The following is a 25541-nucleotide window of genomic DNA, read 5'->3' as shown; positions in this document are numbered from 1 at the left end:
TGAGGAAATTAAACAAGAAAGAAGGAAGGGATTCAGGAAGCCAGGGCTAGCCAAAGTGTTTCTACATTTTTCAAATTATTCACTTCATTTCCTGGAAAGGAATGTCTACCCACTGGTGGGTTAGTCTGGTTTAATATTTACCTCAAAGCATAATTTTATGGCCTAAGCTTTGTTAACAGAATTGATTTCTGAGAGAAAGTGAAGGAACATCAGAAAAAAAATTGGCCTTTCTGAATATTGGTGGGCTGTGTTAGAGAGAGAAGATATTCTCTAATTTTTCTTACCACTTTTTGGGAGTGATGGGAGGTTAACTCGAGTAGGTAATTCAAACAAAATAGAAAACCCAGGTAGGAGAGAATGCAGTTCAAATAACAAATAACACCACCTCCATGCCCCCCACCACCTCCTCCTGCTCCTCCCTCCCTCCCTCCCACCCTTCCTTCCTTCCTTCCTTCCTTCCTTCCTTCCTTCCTTCCTTCCTTCCTCCCTTCCTTCCTTCCTCCTTCTGTAGTAGGGATTGAACCTGGGTCTCATGGCATGCTAGAAAAGTGCTCTACCACTGAGCTACCCTCCCAGCCCTTTTTATTCTATTTTATTTTTTTATTTTTGAATAGGGCCTCACTAAATTGCTGAGTTTTTGCCTTGAACTTGAGATGCTTCCATCTCAGCCTTCCAAGTAGCTGAAATTACAGGCATGTGCCACCAGGCCTGACAACACTTAAAAAAAAAAAAAATTAGTGAGTTGGCTTGGGGTTTACATGGGAAATAAATTATATCATCTATACTAGACTTCAGTTGAGGAATATCACCTATCTCCCACTTCCCTGAATTCTTGCACTTATTTTCTTGTTTCTTCTTCAAACAGTTTCTGTAGATCAGACAAGAAGAGTGATCATGCTTGCCCACAACCTCCTTCTTGAAGAATGCAACCCCAACATCAGAGGCACTGGGGGCTAGGGGTGGGAAAGGGAAAATTTTCATTTGACCTTTTGCACATGCCTCTTTTGAACATGACTTTTTCAGTGTGAAGTCTCTGATGTGGTTATGTTTGATGAAAATTATTCTTACTTAGAGCCAATTGAAAGTAAACTCAAATTCAGTTTTTGTGTGTGTGTGTGTGTGTGTGTGTGTGTGTGTGTGTGTGTGTGTAGGCCCAGAGGTTTGTCTAGTTGAACTGTTAATGAGGTTCAATCATGATCACTGTATCACTGGCCAGGAGCTTGATTTTGAAGATAATATTTGTCTTTTAAATATCTGGAAGTAATATTTATAAAGTTATTATATGGTCTCAATCATTATTGTTGCTATTATCATTGCTACTATTTCTAGACAGTGTACAGATTTAAATTTAAGAAACTAAACCACTCTGTGGTGTAGAATGATATTATTGAATGCCTTAATATGGAAACAAAATGTCACTTTAACTTTGTTTTTGTTTTAAATTTGTTCTAATCAGATGTATATGACCATAGAATGCATTTATGCATTTTGATAAATCATATATAAATGGAGTATAATTTCTAATTTTTCTGATTGTACATATTATAGGAGCACATAGGTCATGAAGTCATATATACACACGAGGTAATAATGTCTGCTTCACTCTACTGTCCTTCCTACTCCCAAACCCCTTCCCCTCCCTTCACTCCCCTCTACTTAATCTAAAGTAACTCTATTCTTCCCTAGCAACCCCCCCACATTGTGAATTAGCATCCACATATCAGAGAAAACATTCGGCCTTTTGTTTTTTAGGTTTGGCTTATTTTGCTTAGTATGATAGTCTCCAACTCCATCCTTTTACCAGCAAATGACATAATTTCATTCTTTTTGAAAGTTGAGTAATATTTCATCATATATATATATACATATATATCACATTTTCTTTATCCATTCATCTCTTGAAGGACACCTGGAGGTTGGTAACTTTGCCTTAAGATATATTATTCTACCAGCATTGAGCTTTGAGAACTGGACAAAATTAAGCACCATTAGCAAGAAAGCATAAGGACTGGGCAGGAAAAGCCTAATATCAAATTTACCTCCTTGCCAACTCTATTTTCTAAATGGAAACCACCATACTTCTCTATCCATGAACAGTATACCCAACTCATATTTATAATGTATTATTCAATGATAATAATAATGTGCTATGACCAGGACTCATGTCAATTGACATGGGAGTAATACTTCCAAATTTTGTAAGGTATGGTTTCCCATCTCTGTTTTGTTCAATTAATTGCCTCTGTGCAGAAAGATGGTGTTTATGAAAGAAGTAGTAAAGTCCAAGTAGAGTTGTTAAAAATGCTGATTGGGACTTTTGGAGGTAGATGTTTTGATCACGTAAAGGCTGAGGAACTGAACCGACAGGTACAGTGAGGTTAATTTATTACCTTTGGAATTGATAAAGATTTTTTTCAAGAAATGAGCAAGATCAGTGTTTCTCAAACCTTAATAGGTTTATAGATTACCGGAGAATCTTGCTAAAATTCAGATTTAGTAGGTCTGGGAAGAGGCTTCAGATTCTGCATTTCAAACACACTCCCTGGGTAGTGCCAAGTAGCAAAAGATATGGTTGCTTCCAAGATATTCTTGGTAAAGGAAGAGAGTGGAAAGCAGTGAAAAGCAGTATGGAGATTCCTCAAAAATCCAGGAATGGAACAACCATTTGACCCGATTATACCACTTCTTGGTATATATTGAAAGGAGTTAATTTCAGCATACTACAGTGACACAGCCACATCAATGTTTATAGCAACTCAACTCACAATAGCTAAGATATGGAACAAAACTTGGTGCCCTTCAACAGATGAATGGATAAATAAAATGTCACACACACCCACACACACACTGGTATATTACTCAGCCATAAAGAAGAATGCCTTTATGACTTTTGCCAGTAAATGGATGGATCTGAAAGATATCATGCAAAGTGAAATAAGCCTATCCCAAAAAGCAAAGGTCAATTGTTCTCTTTGATATGTGAATGCTAACACAACAAGGGAGTGGAGGGGAAGAATAGAAGTTCAGTGGATTAGACCAAGGGAAATGAAGGGAATTGGGAGATAGGAATAGGAAAAACAGTGGAATGAATTGCATATAACTTTCCTAGTTCATATATGAATACACCACAGTGAATCTCCACATCATGTACAACCCCAAGAATGGAATCCTAATTAGCATAAGATATACTCCATGTATGTATAATACTTCAAAATATATTCTACTGTCATGTATATCTAAAAAGAACAGATTTGTTAAGATGCTAGCTAAAATAAACAAACAAAACAAAAGGAGTGTGTGCCAAGGGCTATGAAGAGACAGGGGAAGGGACCCTGGATGGCAAGTGGAGGCTTTGGGTGTGAGACTGGTAAAGGGTGGAACATTGGGTTTCCAGTAGACCCAATGTCTGGTGAGCCAAGGGACCTGTGGAGCAGAGTGCGGCAGGCTGGTCCTCTAAGGTGTTCTTCTAGGGAGGCAAGTTGTATCAGACCCAGGTGTAGAACAAACTCTATTGCTCAAACAAGCTTTCCCAATGGCCCGTCTGGGTTGAAAGCTCTTTCATGGGCTGGAACAGGATCTAACAGTCTGTAAGACTGATGAGAGAACCCAGGTTGACAATCTGTAAGTTGGTAAATGATGGTAGTTAAAGAGAAGAGCCCTTGGATTAGGTTTAGCTTCAAGATCTGGCTTTGCTAGTTATGAGCTCTTTCTGGCAAGGCTAACACCTCTAAACTTCAGGTTTCTCCTTGGAAAAATAGGGTTCACCAGTTAGATATCCAAATGTAGTTCTCTTTGTATCCAGGAAATCCTAAGCATTATGCTCGGTCTGTTAATTTTACAAAGCAAATTTCCCACTTATAGGAACTGGACTCCAAAGTAGGTAACGCTAAGCCTGTTTCTTTCATGAATCCATTCTTTTGAACCCTGTATTTGGAAGTCAGGCTTCATTTATATCCACAATAATGTTCCTTGCTAAATAGATGAATGTGGTGTATGAGTCTGTTTTCTATTTTCTAGTCTACAGAAAGAGCCTACAGTGAGAGTGAACTTGACATCTTTCAGGGACAGAATGACATCTGGTCTGGCTCAAGTGTGGTAAGTAAGAAAGAATAATATGAGATGAGGTCTGAGAGATGGGGAGGAGCCAGATTCTGTAGGGCCACATATACTTTTTATTAAAGGACCAGGAGTGCAATTGAGATTATTTAGTTGCTTAATGATCAAGTGAAAGTAGCAGTGATCCTTAATGTCTTCAGTACTTTACTTAAGTCTTACCCTATGCTAGGCATGGTGCTAAGGATTTATGCATACTGTATTAACATTTAACCATTACATTAACCGTGGAGGTACGTATTATCATCATCTCCACTGTCCTGATGAATATGAGTTCAGACAGGAGATTAATGAAAATGCCCACATCACCCAGTTGGTAATTAACAGAAACAAAATACCACCACACTGTGCCCTGTGAAAAATTCTCAACAGCCTATTTCCATATTTCAATATTTCAAGGCAGGCTTGTTTAATCTGCAGTGATTTGGTTATAGTAGCTTGAGGCCGTCATCATACCACTCCACATAGCAGCAAAAATGGATGTGAACCCCATGTAGGTGAGGCTTTCTGATCATGCCTGAGAAAAGTGCAGCATCTTTTCACCTGGACCATCCCAGCGTTTTCCCCATCTGCACATCTCTGCATGTGCATGCGTCCAGCGCTCCGTCTTCTATATGCCTCTCACCTTCCTTCCCTCAGGCCACAATGAGTCATTGCTTTTCATTAGATGGTGTGATTAATCCATCTGCCCAGTGGTGCCTTGGAACCAGGGTGCCGGGTATCCCCTTACCCGGCACATCTGTTCCTGCGAAGCTGCTGCAAGCAGGACCAGCCTCTTAGGAATCGCAGGTTCTGGGAAAGACTTGATTTTTACGTCAGCACACATTGCTCTCATTCTCTCTGGAGAAGCTGGCTCCCTTTATGTGGGTTAACAGGAAGAGGCAATATTCCTAAGCATTTGGGGCAATTCTGAAGGGCAGTCCATTGACAGGCCTCCTGGAGTAAATGAAAGATGACGACAGGTATAAATTTTATGGATCAGATCAAGTGTGTCCTTTACAACCCATAGTCCTTAGGGTTTCTCTGCTGCTCGTGAATGCATTTGATACAGGAAATTGTGCAGCTAGGGCCCAGATTGTGCAGCTAGTGGGAAGGGGGCCCAGATTTCTGATTCTGCAGGCAGGCCTCATGCTTCATTCACAAATTTGAAAAAGTCACTCTCTAAATTCAAAGGAAAGCTGATGCTATGGAGAATTCAAATAGCACATCTGACACCCCACTCAGAGCTGGCAGAAGACAGCAGGATCAAACCTTTTTCCCAGGGCCCCAACTTATGACAACTAATGTTATTGTATGGCTCATAGGAATTGGCATATGAAGACATTTCATCAGTGGTATCAAAACAATGAGGACAAAAATAATCACTGCATACTGAGTCCCTGCCATTTATAAGATGCAGGCATCATTTCTGGGAAGTGTAGCAGCACATAATGCCCATTGTCCTCTTAGTAATTGCCTTGGTCCCCAAGGGTCCTAATGGGGAAGGGCCTTAATGAGCTTTGGCTCCCTAGAAAAAAGGAGCTGAAACAAAATATCTATTGTTCTGAATATAACTAGAATGATCCCCAGGATTGAAAACCCTGGAGTTATATAGGAAAGAGTTCCCCCACCACTGATGAGAAGGAAATTCTATTACTAGGAGACTTATTTCAATATGGAAATGACACAGGGCATTATCAAAATACATGACAAATACCCACTTCATCTAGCAAGTTATTGAGCATGTACTAGGGGCCTGTACTATTCCAGGCATGAAGGTTACAGCTGTGATTATGACAAAATATCTTTTCTCATGGACTTACAGTCCAGTAGGGAAAAAAGATGATAAAGAGTAAGTGAAACACAGAGTGATAAATGATGATGAGATAAGATGAGAGGTGTTGGTGTTCGAGGAAGGCCTGTGATTCCTGAGTGTCCTAAAAGGAAGAGCCACGTGTGCTAGGTGAAGGGAAGAGCATCACGGGTAGAGAAACTGCTCTCAGGCCCTAAGGTGAGTGCATGCTTCAGGGACAGAAAAACACCTGGCTTGCTTCACACAGGCTAAGTGAGAAAGAGTGAGATCTGAGCAGCAGCAGGAGCCCTGTCACGTAGAGTTAGAAAGTATGGAGGGGCATAAAGCAGGTAAAGGGCACCATCAGGTTAGTGTAGTGTGTCAGAAACTTTTTATTTTGATATGATTTCAATCATTTAAAAAAAAACTTGCAAGAATTGTAGGTCATTATAAAAGTTTAGACTTACCAATTGCCTCCACTATTTTCCATGACCTCTCTACATATTCTTATACATATGTATATTTTCCCAAACCATTTGAAAATGCAGACATTATACCTGTTAAACATTAAAGACTTCAAATATGCATTTTCTAACAATGAAGTCATCTTATATAATTGCGATGCTCCAATAAAATCAGGAAATTTCATATTTGTGTGTACTTTATTCTTTTATAATTTATGGTCTATACTGAAGTTTCATCAAGTGTCCCCAAAATGCCCTGTAATTTATTACTACTTTTTTCAGGTTCAATATCCAATCCAGGATTAGATATTACATATCAAGAGGCAGATCATTTGTTTTGTTCTACTATTGGTGACGTTAGCTCTGATCACTTGGTTAAGGAAAAATCCCCCAGGACTTTCCTCTGTAAAGTAATCGTTTTTCTCCCTGTAATTAATAATTTGTGAAGGAACTTCTTTGAGACTGTGTAACTATCCTGTTGCTTATCATATTTTTACTAGTTTTAGTGACCATTGATGAATTTCTAAATCCATCACTCCTTTTATATTTATTATTTTGAATTCAACTATAAAGAAGAGTTTTCCTTTCTCCCAATCACTTTGTTAAAAAAGGACGTGGGCATTATAGGAATGATTGTTAGTAAATCTGTCATTTAGAATTCCACTAAATTTCTGTGATTAAAGATAATCATTTTTTTAAGTTAACCAAGCAACAAAATCTTGGTGAAAATTATCCATCTTTGAAAATTTTGACCTAAGGTATAACAGTGAAATTTATAGTTCTCTATTTAGTCATTGTTATTGGCAGCCATTGGTTTTATTAGTAATTGCTAAGCAACTGAAGTTTCAGATCAAATGAAATGTAAATACCATCTACATTTACTTTCTAGTAATTATCTCCTTTTTTGGACAGGCCTTGAACCAGTGATATATATACTTTGTATATACGTGTGTATGTGTATGTGTGCATTATAAAAGCCAATGTGGATACGGCCATTCACTGTGGCACATTTTAAAATAAAATATTCTAGAATAACTATGGATTAAATAAAAAGGATGATAGGGGAGCAAAAGTGAAGCAAGGAGAACATCTAGTAGACTACTGAAGTATTCCACATAAGAGGTGATTCTAAAGTGTGTTAGCAGAGGGATGGAGAGAAGTGGGTAGATTCAGGCTGCGTGTTAGAGGTGAATTTGAGAATTTTACTGATGGTTTGAATATGACAGTGATACAAAGAAATTTATCAAGGACAACTTCTAGATTGTTGTCATGAACAAATGATACCACTGAATCATATCAATTGGTGGTACTATTGGGACTCAAAAAATGATTCCCCAAAACCAAGGCCTCAGAGGCAAACTTTTTATCTTTCTCCTACCCTCCCATCTCTTGCTCCTCTTCCTTCTCCAAGGCAAGCTCTAGAAATGAAAATTCCTCTTCTCCAAGGCAGGTCATAGAAACCAAAGCTTTTTTTGACCCCCAAAGCCAGCCGTAAAACCTTAAAAAAAAATTCCTGTATCTTCCCCCTTGCCTTTTCTGTAAGAGTTGGCCATAAGGAAATGATCTGACCTACCTTATTTGATTGTATTGTAAGACCCTCATTCCAGAAAGAGTCCTGCCCCATGCCTGGGTGGAAGGAAGGCTGCACAGAGAGACCATGAAGAATCTGAACAGAGATCCCTGCTGGGTCCCCACTTCGGTCTGTTGCTATTCGAACAGATCCTTCTGGTACCATCACATTTCTCCATGTTGTCTGTGCTTCATCCAACCTAAGCCAAAAAGCAGAAAGTTCACCCTTGGTTTTTGGGTCTTCAGTCTTCAGTCTCCTGCGTCACATAAAACTGTGATCAGGTATATTCATCATGACTTTCTCTTGTTAACCTGTCTTTGTTATAGGTGCCTGGGCCATGGCCCTTATAAGGGGGGAAAGGGAGATCACTCCCTTTCCATCACACAGTACATTTATTGAGATAGAGAAGACTGGTGGAGAAACTTTGAGAGGGAAATCTAAAATTTTGATTGGCTGTAAGTTTCAGTTGCCTGCTTGACTGGCCAGGCCAAACAGTCCAGAGTTGGTGCCAGCGAGAGGGAGCAGTATATATGTCAATTAAAGCCAGAACACTGTGTGAGACTGCTTAGAGAAAAGGAACACAGAGATGAGATCAGAGTTTGAACCCTGGGCCTCTCTAAGATTTAGAGATCAAGAAAAAAAAAAAAAAAAAGGCAAATTTGGTGAGAAAGCTGAAAAGAGATAACCAGCGCGAGGAACGCAGTTCCAGGAGAGGACGTTAGCAGTCAGAAGACTTGTGCTGGGAGAGGAGGGAGTGGTCAGCCCTCCTGGCGTCTGCTGGGAGTCGCCTGGTAAGAATGGTCCTGGTGCCTGTCGGATTCTGCTGCATGAAGAGCATTGAGGCAGGAACCCAGCAGAGGTGGCTTAGGGAGAGAATATGAGAGGAGGAAGTAGTGGGAGTGACAGTAACTTACTACTTACTACTCCAGTAAGCTTTGCTGTGAAAGGCACCAGAGACCGGGCAGTGGCTGGGCAGGAACATGGGTCAAAGGGGTTTTTCTTTTTTCTTGCTGTTTTTCCATATTGGAGAGATGTGATCATACTGTCTGGTAGAGAGAGGAAATGATGCTGCTGAAGAGAGGGACAATCAGAGAAACAAAGGCCCCAAAAGGACAAGGGGAGATGAGAGCTGAGCGATGGCTGGTCTTTGGCAAGTGGGGCCCTTGATCCTCAGTGATAAAGAAGTTTCTGGGCACACAGGATCGTGGTGGTGGTGGAGATGATAAGGGAGAGTTTTCCAGTTGCTTTAGGTTTTTTTGACCAAGTGCCAAGTGAGGGTCATCAGCTAAGGCTGGGGTGGGGATGGTGTGAAGAGGAGAGTTGTACTATTTTGAACAATGGGAAAGTCAACAGGTGCGGAGAGTGGCTAAGCTTACCAGGATGGGCCAAGGGCCAACTTGAGATTCATGGCCATGAGTTAGAATTAAACTAGTCACAAAAGTCGTGTTTTAAAAGTTATAACAGGTATCGGGTGCAGTGGCATGGGAGGTGGAGGCAAGAGGATTGTGAGTTCAAGGACAGCCTCAGCAACTTAGTGAGGCACTAAGCAACTCCAAGAGACCCTGCCTCTAAATTTAAAAAAAAGTGCTGGGGATGTGGCTCAGCAGTTAAACACCCCTGGGTTCAATCCCTGGTTCAGAAAAAACTTAGAACGTGTGTATCGCACGATTCTTCTCTAAGTCCTTCTCTACACTCTTCCTCTGTTCACCATCAATCAGTACAGCCTTTGGGAGCGGGAAGGTGGTGTTGATACTGACGTTTACCGGTGGAGTTCTGCTCCTTCTAATGTTGAAGATTGAACACTAGAGAAGCACGCCAAGGCAAGCATATTAAGCAGGTTTTATTTAAAGGTAATAATACAGACTTTCCCGGCAGGAAGAAGGGGGCCATGGCTGATGTTCTAAAGTCCCAAGAAGTGAGCGCACCCTACATCTTTTATAGGTTAAAGTCTCTTTTGTTCTCCATTTCTCTCCCCCCTTATCTCTCCTCCCTGCCTACATGACTAGGCCTGGTTTTGCATTAAGTGAGAAGCCATGGGCAGGGGGAGGGCCAAGGTGAAGCAGGAAGGTAAGGGCCCAGCGGGCATTAATTAGCAGCTCCATGCTTGCAGTCCTTGATAAAGGCAGGTAAATTTGGTAATCAATGGCCTCCGGAGATCCTTGACATTCCATTCTTCCAGGGGCAGTCTCCAACTTCCAGAGGCAGATGGCTTCATGGCTTTATTTCCTCGATTTGACCTATCCCCTATTTCTACACTAACTACCTGTCCTTAATTCTGGCTTCAGTGTGAATAGCTCCCCCTGACAGATATGCAGTCTGAGGTTTAAAGGGATGAAAGGTCCAGGTCTGACTCCACAGTCCATCACATTAGCACCTGCAGAGATGAGTCGACAGCTAGCACAACCCTGGAAGCCAAGACAGGAGAATAGTGGTTACAAGGGTTCTTAGGACATGCCTCAGGGAAAAATGTGGTTGACAAATGTGTGTGATGAGGCGCCAACAGAGCATGGTGATTGAGAAGGCAGTGCAACAAAGCTGGCATCAGAAGTATGTTCAGAGCCTTGGCTGTACTACCTACTGGCTTTGTGACTTCAGGCAGATGTTAACTTCCTGAACTCAGTCTACTCATTTGTAAAATGGTCACAATAACATAACTCTCCAGATTGGGTTGCAGAGAGGATTAAATAAAATAATTCTCATAAGGACTGGAGCACAGCTTTTGGTACACAGTGAGGGCTTGTTAAAGTCATGTTGTCTTTATTCCTGGTGAAAAATAAAAGTGCAGTGTGAGGGTGGGTTGCCATAAATTGTGTAACAGGTATTATGATGTGAACCCTAGCAATCGTTTCTCAAAGGTGGGTTGAAAGGGAAATGAACACAGTCCACAAGATATGGACGTAAGATTACTTAGCAATGACTTCCATCCGTTACACTGGAACAGGTTTGACTCCTAAAATATTGTGCTACTGGCTAAAGCAAGCAAAATAAACAGCAAAATGACAGAAAAGTCTCAGGTACCTGCACATACCTACTTTATGAACATGAATATCTCATCTAACATCTGCACAGGAAATATAAGATGTAACTTGTAACATGTAACTGACAAGAGCTACAGACAAGGCAAAAACATGAAAAATGTAAAGGCAAACCTGTTGGGTCAGCAGTGTAATTCTTTTTTATTTTTTTCTAGTTGTATGTGGACACAGTACCTTGACTTTTATGTAGTGCTGAGGATCGAACCCAGTGCCTCCTGGGTGCGAGGCAAGCGCTCCAGCACTGGGCCAGCAATGTAATTCTTGTCTTACCCTGTGAACACTTCACACTGTGAGGCACAACACATTACAGACACATGTCAAAAGGCAGGGAACTAGCGAGCTGTCTGTCATCAGAGCTCTACCATCCACATGCCAGCATGGTGGGTTGAGCGGATGGGCCTCTGTGCTATCATTATCACACTCCTATCATGATGATCTGAGTTAGTGAAATAAGATAATAATGCAGCGATTCTGATATTTCTGGCCACTCTGCAGACTAAATGAGGTTAATTCAGATCCTGTGCTGTGCAAAATTAAAGAAGCCTATATAACTTAATGGCAGAAAGTCACATATAAGTTCCATGTTTTATGGAGCCTGATGACTTTTTGTACTTCTATACAGTGATTCTGTTGAATTAAAATGTAGAGCTCTGACAAAAGCCCATGAGGCTTTCTACCTTTCCAACCTGACGCTTGGAAGAGTTAGTTACCTAGGAGATGGGAGTCACTGAGCTTAGGTCCCCATTATGGAAGGCTCTGGGGTAGTTTTCGGCACACAGGTGCCTGTGCAACTTTAACCGTTTGTGATGCCCGACCTCATAGGGAGCCAGAACTCCAGGGCTGGATCCCAGGTGTGGGTGTGTTTAGAGGACCCCGCTGTGCTGTGATGCATGTATGCATATTAAAGGTCAAGAATTGCAGCTACAAGAAGCCTCTCAGGTTTCATAAACTACTATATGAATATCCATGTGCTATATGTACATTCATAGATATCTATTTGCTTTCATTAAAATATTTAGGATTAATTTAATGTCTGCAAAGTTTATGCTCCTGAGAGTTGATAGGAAGTTGTAGTGACTGGATCTTTCTGCTAGGTCAGCAAGGTGTTTCAGAAACTTGTCATAAAACTCATTATCAGATTAAGGATGTTTTCGGAAGTACACAAATGAAAACCCATCTGAGTCACAAACACAGAAAAGTATTTTCCTTATAAAACCAAGAAGAAGTCTGAAAGTAGGCTTCTCAGGGCTAGTATAGCAGCTCAATGATGACAATGCAATTCTAAGATCTTTTTGTTGTAATTCTCTTCTGACATCCTTACCTTGTTGGCTTCATGGCTACAACATGGCTGCTTTGGATCCATACATCATGCTCACATTCAAGGCAGAAGGAAGAAAAGGAAAAATAACACCACCATGTCTTCATCAGGGAAGGAGATCTCTGGCCAGAACTACGTAATCTTTTTATTGCGATCTTTTGCTTCCAGTGAGACTGGAAAAGTGACTTGCTTGTCACCACAGTGGAGAAGGACCAAGAAGAAAAAGAGGGTTAGGAATGGTCAACCAACATTAACTACCATATTTTGTATTTCTATATACTTAATTCATTCACCTGCTTCTCTAGCACAGGAGAAAATATCTTAATGCACTTCTCCAAGTTTTTCTTATCACTTTTGCTACCATTGTTTTTATGAAAAATGTCAAAAGAAGTTACATGTGCCATTTATTCACCATTATGTGCCAAGAATTATGATAGCTGATCTTTCTACTTCACCTCCAATAGAGTTATAATAACCCTCTCTGTACACTGAAAATCACTGTCCCTAGTTCCGAATAAAGAAACTGAGGCTGGAAGAGGGTAAATGGTTTGCCCCAGACTATGTACTAGAAAGTGACAGAGTGAGGATTTGAACTCAAGTCTATATGACTCTAAAGCCCTGCTCTTCCTAACACAGCCACTGCCTTTATAACTGGGTCAAAAATCGCCTTTCAAGATCTATAGGTAAAGGAGTATAAGTTTTAATCCCTATACATTGTTATTATAGCAAACTCCAGATATTATTCACTAGCTACTCCCTAACAATTCCTTGAAGTCATCCAAGGAGAAAAATGCCATCATGATATTAAAGACATCTCCACAGTGGTTCAGGAAATGAGGTAGGGCAGCCAGCCACCCCCCAAACCCCCTCCCGGGACCCCAGCACATCACAGTCTCCCTGTGCTCCCCACAGGCTGGACACTCTGCTTGGCAGGTTCCTGTTGCCATTCTTCCAAGGACTCAGAAAGGTCTGTGGGAAATACAAGAGGCACACAATTTGAAAAGAGAAATGGCCATGGTGGCATTACTTTCGTAGAGATGGATTTTGCAGTGGCCAAGTCAAGCCCAATTCCCGCGGGAGGCCCACACCCAGCACAGTGCTCTCCGAAAGCCTGGAGTCCAAGCCTGGACTGCTGGAGTGGACCTGCTTCAGGCAGAGTGGGCCTTACTTGTTGAAGTCCGATCCTCAGGAGATGAGCCCAGGTGCACGGAGGAAACCTCTGGCAGCTCCTTAAATGGAAATTTCTATAAAGAGAGGAGCCAGCTGCATTTGTGAGGCTTTCCCTCTACTCCCCAAAACCCCAGGGACATTTTTCTACTAGGTTTATAAAGCCAAGACCCCCTAGGTTTATAGACCAGGCCCTTCTGTCGTGAGGATTCTCCGAAATGCTTTTGAGGTCCCTGCTGTGTGGTCTTCAGCAGTCAGAGGCACCGTGTGGGTGGAGGCAGTCTCTGAGGGATCTATTTCAAACCATGAAAGGGAAGCCCAGGTAATTATAACAAGACTTGCAGGCTAGTCGGTGCTAGAATCCTCTCGAGACTCAAAGGCAAATCAAAAAACGTTTTCCTGATTTTGACTCTTGCAAATACTCAGTTTTGCTTGTGATTATGCATTAATTGCTTCCAATGAGGAGGCAGATGATGAAAGGTGACCCCAGAGACAAGGCCTTTTCTGTGTACCAAGGAGCTCCCCCTAGCCTCTGGCTCCTTTAGATTGGTGTGAGCCAGAATCGGGACTTTCTTTCAGAGTTAATTTACTGATTCATCAGGCTTGAATAGCTTTGAGAGCCAGCCCCCAACTAAAAGCCCCCAGGGACTGAGAGCCACAGACAGACATGTATCGTCTTCTGGCCATGACAAACAAAGAAAAGTCTTTAGTTCTACCATCTCTTCCTCACCTGTGCCCGCTCCCTGCCTTACTCCACCAGCAGAGTTGCGCTTCTACGGCTTCTTTCCTTATTACCTATGAACCTGGTGAAGTGGGCAAATATCTGGGCCTAAAGGTCAGCTGTGGCCCTACTATGACCTCACAACTGTAGATGAACTACATGAAACTCCAGAAGATTCTTACTGTACTTGATTTTAATCACAGGGCCTCAATATATCTAAATTCATAAATGTATAATTATTGTCTCCTTTTCAAAGGGTGACAATTCTGATGAGTCTGTAGACACCTGAGGGGCCTCTGAGCTAGTCTTCCAGGCTCTAAATTCTCTCAGGCTTTCCTTGCTAAGCAGCAGATGACTTGGGGTTTATCAAATTTCCCATTTCTCTTTTTGTTTCCCTCTGTAGGAAATAAACTGAATCGCATGGCTTCTGCCACTTAATCTTCCAATACTTCTCATGCATTGTTTTCTCTTGATCCCTTAATTCTCTGTGACTTTTTGCTCTTCCAATAAAATCCTTCAAGACAGGTGCAGAAGTGCATGCCTATAATCCCAGTTACTCAAGAGCCTATACAGGAGGATCACAAGTTCGAGGTTAGCCTGAGCAACTTAATAAGACCCTGTCTCAAAATAAAGTTTAGAAAGGACTGGGGACATAGCTCAGTGGTAGAGCATCCATGGGTTCAATCCCTAGTGCCCTCCCCAACCCCAAATAAAAGTAAAGAAAGAAAGAAAATCTTTCTGGTGGAAAGAAGTGAATCTGCTTGTCCTGCAAATGGGCAGTCCTGTCCCAGGAGGCGGGAGCAAGCCTGTCAGTTGAGGATATGGCACATCATGTTCAGTCATTCTGAGTCAATTCACATTCAGCAAGTTTCTTCAGAGATGATACCACCACCTCTGTCCTTTTGTCTTCAGCAATTCAGCAGGAAATCAGTAGCACACCACCTGCCCACAAATGTAGCAGGACGGGGGCAGGTGGGGCTCCTGGTTTACCACAGACTCCAACAGGTGAGATCATCTGAACAGCTCATTTGGAATATGACCTATAGATAAAAATAAAGCCAAAGTATAAATTCTTCACAGACACTCCAGTGGCAAGAACGGAGTGCCCCTAAGTCCCTCAAATAGTAGATACGTTTGGAGTTATTTTTCCAGCTCAAGATAATACCCCCCTTCTCTGGGATTGACCTTCATCTTCCCTTCCCATCCAAGGGTTGGGCTTCCAGCAACCATGTTTGTTTTTCATGTCCCTGCCCATGGACCCTGGAACAAACTGGAGTTCCAATCAGAGTTCTCTGTGGATGTAGGGGTAGGATTCTCAGCTGGTCTCTGTGGTGACTGAAGTCTTTTCTCTAATCTTATGTTCTCACTGGGGTTCACTCTGACCTATGTTTAAAACTGCATCCTGCTGACCCCACCTCACACTCCAATCTCCCCTTGCTCTGCTCCATTGTTCTCTCTCCCCAGCCCTTACCTTAGAACATGCTACCCGATGCTCACTGATGATGTTTGCAGCCTCTCTCCACTCTGATATAAGCTCCATGAAGACAGAACGCTTTGCTCTGTTTGTTGATGCAGCCCAAATACCCAAATAGAACAATGCCTGGCACATTCTATATGCAAAAATAGTAGCTGGACAAATGAATTGGAGTTGTAGTGTGGTCATATCAGCCCAGAGAAGCAGGAAGAGCCAGAATATAGAGAGAGATGGCAGCAGACTTAGATGAAGAGGCAAAGAGGAGGCCAGAGCTCTGCCCTTGAGTTCTGTTGCTTCTGGAGTCCAGGTTTCCTTCTGCCCTGGATGTCATGAATTTGTAGTAAATAACCTCCCTTTCCCCCTTAAGCTAGCTGCAGTTGGCGTCTATGACTTTCAACTAAAGGACCTTGGCTAATTAAACAGACAGCAAAAGCCCAGGCTTCCAAGAGCATACATTCTAGTGGAGGCCAGGAGGCCAGTGTGGCAGGAGCTGAGTCAACAGGAGAGGAAAAAAGTAGGACAGAGAAGCAAATGAGTGGGGAGGCTGTGTGGACATTTGAAGGGCTCTGCCTTCCACGCCAAGATAGAAAGCCACTGCAGGTTTGGAGCAGGCTTTACATTGGGATCTGTTGGCCGTTGGAGATCAGCTGCAGCTAGTGGTGGGCAGGAGTAAGGTGCTCCTGCAACGATTGGGAGAGAGAAGGTGGCTCTGAACAGGGTGCAGCTCAGGTGAGGGCAAGAAGTGGCCAGAGCTGCTGGCTGAAGGCAGCACTGAAGGCCCCCACACCGAGGCCCCATTCTCTGAAACAGTGTGGTGTGTCTTCTGAGAGCATTTTGCTGTGTTGGAGCAGCTAGGCTACTGATCCCCTGTATTCTAGGGAATCCCTGGCCTGTCCCCTGAACCCCCCACCACCTGTCTCAGCCTTTTCTTTTACTGGGTGAGACTGAGCAGCTTCCACCAAATAAATCCTGGGCAGGGCTGCACACCCTTTTCCACCTCGAGTCTGCCTGTGGACTGTTGACTGAACGAGTGGGTGGCTCATGCATGTGGGCAGGAGATGGAGGAGACAGACCCTGAGCTGTGAATTTGGATCTACGCCTGTGTTTGCCTCTGACTCCAGCCTCAGTTTTCTCATCTGTGAAATGAGGGACCCAATGACCTCTAAGATCACTCGTAGTCCCTTCAATCTCCCACAGGCTGTCCTTCTGCAGATCTGAGGACTTAGTCCCTCGCTGCACTCGGGGCAAAGCTAAAGGCTGCATCCTGTTCATAAAGGAAGTCCCAAATCACTGGTGGCTCCAGGAGCGATGGGAGGAGCTCAACTCTGCCTGGGACCTATCGCCAACTGCATGAAAATGATCAGCGATGTTATTAACCGGGAAAGAAACAGGCCACAGAGCTTCAAGCTTAGATTCCATTTATGTAAACAAATGAAACAAAATAAGATAAATAAAATAGACCCTAGTGTTAACAAGGGTTCTCTCTGGCAAGTAAAGTTGTAGAACTTTTTTCTTTGAACTTTATACATTTTTCAAATATCTTAATATGATTTTATATGTATGTATACATAAATTATATGCTTTTATGACCACGGTCTTTATATTTCCTTTCCTCCTTTGATTACCCCCCTCCTCCTTCATAGCCCCTGCCCTCGCTGTCCCAGCCCCCACCACCCAGAGACCCACTGTCTACAATGAACATCAGTATTACTTTGGTTGTCATGTAGTAATCAATCATTTATTTGTTCACTTAAAAAAAGATGACACCATGTCATAGCCTTCAGGCTGCTGCTAAGCATGGGAAGCAGCTTGTTTCTGACCTATTTGGGTTGGGCTGAGGAAGCGGGTAGATGACGAAACTAGAGAAGGGAACGTGGGGAGATTTCTGCTTCTTGTTTTTTGAATGAGAGTCAAAAACCCTGAGACCAATAGGTTGGAGCCTGTCAGTGAAATATCCACCAGCTTCAACACTGAGTTGCCCACACTCCCCATCAGACATTAACTCAGGGCACTGTACCACTGAATGCACAGGTTTATGACTTGCAGTTCTTATGAAGGAACCAGGGAGTGATGTGTGAGATTGGGCTGGGGAGGTAGGGCCTGAGCTACACCGTCCTATAACTTTATCTAGAAATTGCTAAACCATCAAGGGATACCTAATTAGTTATCTAGTAACCTGGAAAACAAGGCTGATGGTAGGCAATGCTTCCCCAGTTGGGAACAGGTTGGCAGATGAACCCCCCAATAGGGCAGGGTGTTCACTGGGCACTTCCTACCAGGGAGAGTCCCCCTGCTGAGACTCAGAGCACCAAACCTTGGGCCAACTCAGGCCTTTGAACCTTTCCTAGAATGTGTATTTTTATATATGCACCTTTTTGCATGTATGTGTCAGTGTGTGTTTTCATTCTTGCCTTTAACACCTCTGCTTCGATGATGGCAAGAAGAAAGGCTGACTTGGGCTGGAATGTCTGAACACTGCATGTGTGAGCTGCTAGGTTCCCAGGGAAAGACAGACAGAGCCCAGGAAGAGGGTCAAGGCAACTGCGGCAGACACACTGAAAACCATGGAATTGCCCAGCTTCTGGGAAGGAAGTAGATAAAAGTGAAGATCATAGCCATGGAGGAACCTTTGCAGGTGAGGAAATGTGCCCAAAGATGCAAAGGAGAAAACCCCCATTCTTTAGCAGTTCTGTGACCACCAATTAGTCCCGAGTTCATTTGGGTGTACATTCATCTACAAGTGATGCATCTCATTAAAAATAGAGGAGAGCTGCCTGGTGGCACATGCCTGTAATCCCAATGGCTCAGGAGGCTGAGGCAGGAGGATCCCACATTCAAAGCCAGCCTCAGCAACTTAGGCCCTCAGCAACTTAGAGAGACCCTGCCTCTAAGTAAAAAAATAAAATGGACTGGGGATGTGACTCAGTGGTTAATCACCAAACGGTTCAATCCCTGATACCAAAAAACCAAAATACAAGGGTTGAGGTTGTGGCTTAGTGGTAGAGCACTTGCCTAGCATGTGTGAGGCAGTGGGTTTGATCCTCAGCACCACATAAAATAAATGAGTAAAATAAAAGTCCATTGGCAACTAAAAAAAAATATTAAAAAAAGAACAAAAAACCCCACAAAGAATAGAGGAATTAAGAAGGTATCTGTTTTTCTTTTGTCATAATAAAACACATTTTATTGATTCCTTCAATGTAAACTCGAGTTGTTGACTCCCTTTCCTCTTCCTGAACTGAAAAGTGTAAATGGATCTCCATCCATTATGTGGTTAAGGTTGGGCAGGGTTTATTCTTGGGCTTCAAGTGGTCAAGTTACCTGCAGATCTTCCCAGTTGAGTCAGAACCTCAACTTGGGGTTTGAAGTTTTCATTCTTAGTAACTTAGTATTATTTTGGGAAAGCTTAAGGAGTAGATTTTCCTTAAATGCAATCTTTTGAAACACCTGCAAGGAACAGCTTGGGACTAGCAAGCACCAAAGCTGGGTCCTCAGCAGCCCAACCGGGGGAGCGCAGGCTCACACACCCCCGTCTCTTCTTGCAGGCTATGAATTACGGCAGAGGATTTCCTCCTTTTATAGAAGCCCACTGGGTCAATAGCTCCTTTGTTAAGAGTTTTAAAGTAATTAAATAATTTAAGAGGGAAATCTTCTTAATCTGGGCTAATCTTGAGGAAGATTTGCATGAAATAGGAATAGACTTGATTTAATGGAAAAGTTGAAATAAAAGGAAAACAACTCCCCCATTTGACCCAGCTATCCCACTCCTCAGCTTATACCTAACGGACTTAAAATCAGCATGCTACAGTGAAACAGCCACATCAATGTTCATAGCAACTCAATTCACAATAACCAAGCTATGGAAACAACCTAGGTGCCCTTCAACAGATGAATGAATAAAGAAAATGTGGTATATATACACAATGGAATATTACTCAGTCATAAAGAAGAATGGAATTATGGCATTTGCCAGTAAATGGACAGAACTGGAGAATATCATGCTAAGTGAAGTAAGCCAATCCCAAAAAACTAAAGGTCAAATGTTCTCTGTGATTTGTGAATGCTAACCCATAACAAGGGGGATGGGGAACTATAGAAGTTTGTTGGATTAGACAAAAGGTAATGAAGGGAAGGGAGAAGGGATAGGAATAGGAAAGACAGTAGAATGAATCAGACATTACTTTCCTATGCTCATACATGAATACATGACCAGTGTAACTCCACATCATGTTCAACTGCAAGAATGGGATCAAAAGTGCAATGAGTTGCACTCCATGTATGTATAATATGTCAAAATGCAGTCATGTATATCTAAAAACATCAAATAAAAAAACCCAAACATGTATTTATATTTAAATGAGCAGGTATCAAAATCTTGTAGTTAATATCCCTGACGAGTTATATAATATTTAGCAGGGATCCTTAAAGGCGTTTGATATCAATGGCTTAATGTAAAAGTGTTCAAAATGCTGAAAAGCCACTGTGTCCTCCAGTAGTGATAAAAACATCTCTTTGTTCTTACTAACTGAAAAACAAAACAAAACAAAACAAAACAAAACAAAACAAAAAAACTCTCTAGTTGTTACTAAGAGGTTTTATTCCTAGAGATGGGCCTGTGAAATAAGTAGTATTAACAGAAACTTCAATTCCCTCTCAAGGTGTTTGGGAAATATTTTATTGAGAGCTTTCGATGTGATCTCCACATTTTGTGACGTCGCGTTTTTCAAATAGCAGTAAGCATAGAAATGTCCTCTTTTTTTTAAAGAAAAAAAATTACAGATCCTCTTGGAAAACAAATGATGGATGGAATAATAAAAGAAAATTATACTTTTGAGCCATACCTTGGTCTCAGTTTTCAAATACCCAGGTTATAAGCAAATACTGTATTATTTTATGTAAGGGACTTAAAACATATGGATTTTGGTGTTCTAAAGAAGTGGGGAGCAATTCCTCATGAATACAGAGCGACACATTTTCACAGAGGCGCTGTACACTCCCCTAAGGAGTGAGACGAGAAAATGGTCAATCTGTAGACTTTGTGTGCAAAGATCGCACCTGGATCCTTGTAACAGCGGGTCACTACCTTCTTCCAGCTCTGTGCTGCTCTCCTGCCCCTCCGCTCCTGATTTCCCCTGTGACCCATGACCTCGGCTGGAGGGAGAAGAGCAGTGAGTCTGTGGCCGCAAAGGTCTTATCTCAGTGTGAGCCAGACCCTGTGAGACACCATCTCCTCACACAGTCTCCATTATCACCTTTGCCTAAATATGGGGTGCTCCGTTCGAATATTGTTTTAAAAAATACTTCGCTCTCAAAGAGACACCGGCCTTTTTAGAAAACAGCTTCTGGCAGGAACCAGGCTATTTTGTGACTCTAAGCTCTTTGAGAAGGCAGCGTGTCTCGGAAAGCCAGCAGTAAATGCCATGGTTGCTAAGGGAACAATTGAATTGCTGACACAGAGACATGGAATGTGACTGAAAACTCTTTTTTCTTCTCCTGCCACGTGGAAAAGAAAGCAGATGAGTCAGAGGGAATGGTGGACGGTCCTTTCTGGCTGTTAAGAAAGCTAAGAGGTCAAAATAGGAAAGAGGCCAAAAGAGGAGGAGTCTAGAATTGACAAAAACTGAAAGCAGCTGCAAAGTTGAGGATAAGCCAGTGAAGGCTGCAGCTGACACTGTGACTCAGTGGGTTCTGAAGAGAAGAGCCACCAGCCAACAGGACCGATGTTAGGTCATAATTGGTGCCAGAATGCAAAAGACACTACATGATCATACGCGAATATGCTTCCTTGAACATCGTCTCTTAAATGCTTTGAAATGTATTTTAACTGACCGATTCGTTCAATCATGTATCATTCACTTGCCATTTGGAATCACCCATTTTTTTAAAAAAAACATCTATTATTAAGTTGTAATTTACATACCTTAACATTCATCCATTATAACAATATAATTTAGTGATTTGGGGGGTCACTTTATAGAGTTCAGCAATTACTCCCCGCTCCAGTTTGAGAACTTTTCCATCTCACCAGAACGTTTCCCTTACGCCTGTTCACAGTTGTTCCCAACCCTAGAGACTACTGATCAGCTTTCTCTCCATAGGTTTGTGTTTTCTAGAAATTTTATCTCAATATGATCATGCGACCTGCAGTCTTTTTGTGTCTAACCTATTTCATTTGCCATGATGTTTTTGAGATTTGACCACGTTCTGCCACTTATCTGTAGTTTGTTGCTTTTATAACACTGAATGTTGTTCCACTGTACTTATATTTTACATGATCCATTCACCCATAGATGGACACGGGGTTGTTTCTACTTTAGGATGATTATGAGAAGTGCTCATAATCATTTACAAGCATTCATGTACAAGTCTCTGAGTAAACATATTTTCATTCCTTTTGGACACATACATTAGAATTTCAGGGTCATATTATAGGTATATGTTTAACTTTTTATTTGTGCATAATTATTGCACATAATAGTGGGATTCAATGTTACATATTCATACTTGCACTTAACTATGTTTTGCTTTTTAAGAAATCACCAAAATGTTTTGCCATTTTACATTCTCATCAGCAATTAAAAGTGGGTTCCGGTTTCTCCCCATTCTCCATCTGTGTTTGGTATTGCAGACTCTTTTATGGTAGCAACTCTAATGTAATGATATCTCATTGTGATTTTGAATTGCATTACCCTCATGATGAACGGTGTTGTGTATCTTTTTATGCCCTGAATGTTTTCTGAATTTAGAAAAATATCTGAAAGATTTTTAGTGGAAAATATCTGGAAACCAAAATGCACATGTCAAAATATTCTCCATCAGAATTTATAGAAATGTTTCTCACTGAAGACAGCGTGCATCAGAATTATCCAGAGTATTTGTTAAAAATACAAATATCTTCTATCTTACAGATTCAATACCTGAGACAGGGGCTACACCCCACTGGGTGATTTTCATGTACACTAGAGTTTGAGAGCCTAATCCAAGTCACTTTTACTTGTCAGGTGAGTCCTGCATTGACTGAGGTCCGAGGGTCACTACCCAAGGGCCTGAAGAAACAAGTAATCCTATAAGAGATCCCTTTGCCCCAAACATCATAAACTCAATGTCTAAAACTGATTCTAGAGTTCTTCCTTTGGAAATTGGCAAATTAGAATTTGTCATACACAGTGTGCATAACCTTGTGGGCTAGTACTCTGCAAAGAAATACAAGGACCTGGTTCCTTCCTCCTTAATGAGGTGGAACACAGACCAGAGAATAGATGGTGGTTGAGTGCAAAGTTCAACTATGAAAATAGTCTCAGTCAAGTTCATGAAAATATTAACCATTTTTCACACGATAACTCTGTTTTAGTGTCATTCCCAGAAATAAGGCTTTTTTTATCGGGTCAACTAAAACTCAGCAGAATGGCTTCCATCCCTCTGCCGGATTGTGCGTCTACTGGTCCAGGCTGGATACAAGTCCTTGATCATATCACCAGTCCTCAGGTACTTACCTAAATGCTTTAAAAACCGCTCTTGGATTGAGGATTCATTATAATCAGTAGGCTGTGATTTTTGCATAAGTCTGTAAGCACTGTTGCTGTTACCCCTGCCCCAGATCCCCCCAAAAGAACAAAAATCCCAAAAGCCATGAGACCATAAGACTTTGGGAAGCTTCTTTACTCTGGAAAGATTTAAGACTCCAAGGGAAACATTCTTTGTCCTCCAAGAGGAAGTGTTAATAAAACTGGAAGAAAAGGGTTTAAAAGAGCTTAAAGTGGAGGTGCGACTGGTGGCCTGGAATCGTACCAAGAAGCTGCTTTTCTTTCCATATGAAGTCGGGCTAAAAAGGATTCTCCTATTTGTACTTCTAACTAGTTTTAAATGCATGAGGAAAAAATATATATACACACAACAAACCTCCCACCCAGACACCCTCCCTCTGGCTGGCGTGCTGTTTGAATGGTCCGTGGGTGGTATCCTGTGCAGCGGGTACATCACTGTGCTACTCACTGTCTCTCCAGGGACATAAGAATACGCACACAGGATGACAGGACCCAATAGTAGCTCTACCCATGCTCTTTGTGGGATTGTTCCCTTGCAAATGGCTACTTAAAGGCATTGTGAAGTAGAACTGCTTTGTCAGAACCCAGAAATGCAAACATTCATGGAATTACTAGGCACAAATTACTTGGCATTACAAATTGGAACAATTAGCCAACCTTTGTGACGAAGGAATCTGAACGTGATACAACTTGAGAAGGGAATGAAAACAGTCCTATTAATCTTTGATTCAATTATGTGCATATAATAAATTCAATGTTTTTGCCAAACCATGTATTTATCTATGTTGTTTGAGAGTGAGCGAGACCCATTAGCACCATCCCTGGCCTCACCAACCTTGAACTGAAAAAGGTACAAGCAGTTCCTTCAAATGAAAGCTCAGTTGCACAAGATCTGTACACAGGTCAAATGATGCCAATAACCTCAAGTTAGTTTTTTGTAATGGTCACAGATTTTAATAGAAATCAATGATTGAGAAATGGGCCACCTGAAATAACACATTTAGTAATGGGACTTCTTTCCCCGTTGGATAAGTCCAAATTATGTACATACTGTTTCTTATATTTGCCCAGATGGTAAACTAGACATGTAGGTTGGAAGCAAGCTTTAAAATTGGCATATAATTAGAATCTCTGCCCTACTAAAATAAAAATATCAAGTGGTCTGATAATAGATTTACATTTTCAAAAGACCATAAAAACCTTCTTTTGACTTATCTCTGTATTACTTTTTAAATGTAATCCATATAATTCTCATTGACCACCATCCTCTGGGAATGAGTAACCCATGACTCAAATTACTGAAAAACTGCAGTAATAATAAAAAGAATTCCTGCATATCCTTTATGTAGATTATCCTGGTTAAGATTCCCCCACGTTTGTTCTACATTTTCTGAGTATATACATATTATTCGTGAGTTTTTTTTTTTTTTTTTTTTTTGTCTTAACTATTTCAGAGTAAGTTGCAGCGTGATTCCCCTTTACCTCTACATATTTCAGGGTGTATTCTACTATGAAAAGTTTTGCACTGCAATGCTGGAAAAAGAAAAAGCAAATAAGAAAAAAGAAGGTAATTAAAATCCATCTGGAATCTCACTATCCAGAAATAAACATCTTGCTGTATATTCTTCCAGTTCTTTCCCATGCATATATTCAAATACTTTACACAAATGTGATATTATTGCATACAGTTTTGAGCCCTGCTTCTAGAGGCAGCAGAGTCTGGTGGGAGATCTTGGTGCTAGAGTCAGCCTGCTTTCAGATCTGGGGTGTACTACTCACTAGTTGTATTCTTTTCTTGGGGCTGCCATAATTAATTACCACAAATGATGCAGCTTGAAACAACAGGAATTTATTCTAACATAGTTCAGGGGGGCTAGAAGTCTGAAATCTAAGTGTTGGCAGGGTTGGTTGCTTCTGCAGGCTCTGAGGGTGAACAGGCGCCTTGCCTCTCTCCTGGCTTCTGGTGGCTGCCAGCAACCTTTGGCATTGCTTGACTTGCAAAATGAATAACTGCAATGTCTGCCTCCATCTTCCTGTTGACTTCTAGCCTGGATCTCTGTGTGTCTCAGATCACTCTCTCCTTTCTCATATAAGGACACCTGTTATTGGATTTAGGACCCACCCAAATCTAGGATGATTTCATCTCAAGATCTTTAACTAATTGTCTACAATGACTGTATTTCCAAATAAGGTCACATTCTAAAGTTCTGAGTGGACATGAATTTGGGGGTGGGGGTCACTGTTTATCCTACTATGCTGACACAATGTTCATGGGCAAACCTCTTTATCTCCCTGAGTACTTTATATTCAGAGTGTAACTTTAACATAGAGTGTTTTGAGGGTTAAATGTGATAATACTACACA

This window comes from Sciurus vulgaris (genome assembly GCF_902686455.1).
Source record: "Sciurus vulgaris genome assembly, chromosome: 7".
Lineage (NCBI taxonomy): Eukaryota > Metazoa > Chordata > Mammalia > Rodentia > Sciuridae > Sciurus > Sciurus vulgaris.
This window is presented reverse-complemented; position numbering follows the sequence as displayed.